Raw genomic sequence first — 2,685 nt, forward strand, 5'->3', positions numbered from 1 at the left:
TACGTAGTATATACGTACTACGTAGTATATAGTACTTACTTAGTACTAGTAAGTAATAATAGTATATTATTAATTAATTAATTAATTAATAATAATATAATATATATATATATATATATATATATATATATATAGTGATACTAGGCATTTTTTATGTTTTCTACCTGATTTAGTGATACAGAGATTTTTAAATATTTTTTGGCTATTTATTTTCTATGCTGTAATGGTGGCAACATGTGGCCAAGAAATTCGTTAAGATTACCTTGTTCTAGTTGCTTCATTTCTTTCTATTAAGTGATGCCTCTTCTGCCTCAGAAGACACTGCAATAATATGTAGCATCTAAGGTAAAAGGATTCATATTATAATCCTTTGCTGGCCAATTACGACATTGACTGAATCTAACAGCGACCAATGTTGTGAGAGAAGAAAGGTCACAAGATGACGTTGTCAACTGGACTTAGAAAATGAATTTACCTGTTGAATTCTAGTGCACTTTCTTTAGCCAGTGAACAACAATCTATTCATCCTGCAGCCCATTAATTAAAATAATTGACAACATTAAGTAATCTTCCAGCTGAGAGCTATAACAACTATCAAATATTGGTAGCTGCTTTATCCAACAAATTTGGAATGATGCACTAAAAGGAAGTATCCAGAGCAGGGTAAGGTGGAAAGAAGAGAACTCAGCTGAACTTTCAGAAGATTTAGAAAGACTTGCCCAACTATCTTACCTACATGTTTCTCATGAAATGATGGATTTTTTGGCACGTGATAATTTATAAATGCTGTACAAAGTGGGATATGAAAATTAAGCTGTACATCTTTAAATGATGCTCTCTAGATGGTGATTTAATTTGAATATATTAAAGTTACAGATAAACTACTAAGGAACCATCTAAAAGGTATGAAAATATCGGATCCTGTATTATTGAAACATCAAAACCTCCTAGCTGTAGTTCAGAAAAACTGAAAGAAGTAATCGGATATCTAGTTACGAAGAATGGAAGAAATAAACCACAAGAAAATAGATACTTCAAGTGTAACTTTAAGGAACGTATTTCAAGGAGATATAGATTAAAACCAGTATGGAATAAGAGCTGCTCCCTGTGAATTCTAGAAAGAGACTGTTTTAATTGTGGGAAACATCGCCAATACTGTAAGTAATCAACAACTGTTGTTAAACCAAGAAGAAGATACATTCAGATCAAAGGAACAACAAAAAGCTAGCAAGACATAAAAAAAGACGGAAACTAGCTGGAGTTATGGGGCGAAGATCAGCTTGAATTTCTACATCTACCCCAAATGAGAAAAGAATTTCATTACTTAAGGGAAATCGTTTACAAGTTCATATGCTTGGAAAACTATGTAGTATGCTTGCTGACACTGGTTCCACAACTACAATTGTTCGACCTGATTTTGAAATTACAACTTGGAAATTGCCTCCAGAGATGAAGAAAGAAAATGGATTGATGCAAACGGTAGATAAAAATAAAGTTGGAAGTTACCTTCAGTAGGAAGTTTCTCTGTACCTCATGATTTGAAGGTAATTGACATTGAAGAAGAATGCATATTGGAAAGTGACATCACCAAAAAATTCCAGTCTACCACATGGCATTTACTGCACCATAGGTTGAACTTCCAGTGACAACAGGGAGGGTAGCTACTGTACCACCAGAAAGTGAAACGGTCACATCAGGAGTTATTGGCAATAAATCTTCAACTAGTGAATAGGGTGTAGTACAACCAAACATTTTGGCATATCCCGAAGAATTGGTAGTTGAAAAGCTCTTGTGCTTGTGAAAAATAAAAGTGTCATACATGATTTCACCCAGGAAATATATATTTCAACTTGTGAAAATACGAAAGGTAGCTATAATGTGCATGCTGATAAAACTGGATTTCATCAAGATGGTGTGGTGTGGCTGAACAGTTTTGTCACTTTCGTCTTTACTACGGATTGTAAGGAAATGAATTATATTATTTATAACTTGATATTTAAAAGATACTATATACGTTACAATTTAAACCTAGTGTAATGTTGAATGAAGTTATGGTTAGTTAAATGGTTTAGAAAAAAAATAGTATTTTCTCCCTCCTTTAGTTAATAAAGTGAACATTTCATACTTAATGAGAATTTTCAACAATTATTCGCACAATCACGTATGTGTTGATTTAACAATAGAATATTGGTGAAAAGAATGTAGCTAAATTCCTCTATCAAGCAACATTTATGATCTGTGCAATTCTACAGTGTCACATGTTCTTTCTCGTAGGAAGACTGCTTTAAAGGAAAATAAGGTTAAAGTGTTCAGTGATATTATCTGCTGGTGGGTGAAGTGATATCTGGAGGATATATATCATTTATTTTTCTGTTGGAATAAATACCAATGGTGTGACGTAGGTATCACGTGTGCACTAAGAGGAATGGCATCATAAATTTCGTACATAAAACTATTGTTACGACAGCGGAAGTCACGTGACGCTGCTAGCGCATGCGTGACTGAGTTTCTCGAATTTTGGCGAAGTCGCTTTGTTAGTATATAAACCTGGCGAGAAAAGCCAGCGGAAATGAATGTATGATAAAGCGAACAGTAGTCACGGTGAGTTTCGGACTAGTATGTGTTTTGCACTCGTAGAGAGCGAAGTTATCGAGATTGTGAATCGCTGTGATTTATTGCGTGCAT

This window comes from Limulus polyphemus, unplaced genomic scaffold, assembly GCF_000517525.1.
Source record: "Limulus polyphemus unplaced genomic scaffold, Limulus_polyphemus-2.1.2 Scaffold4024, whole genome shotgun sequence".
NCBI lineage: Eukaryota > Metazoa > Arthropoda > Merostomata > Xiphosura > Limulidae > Limulus > Limulus polyphemus.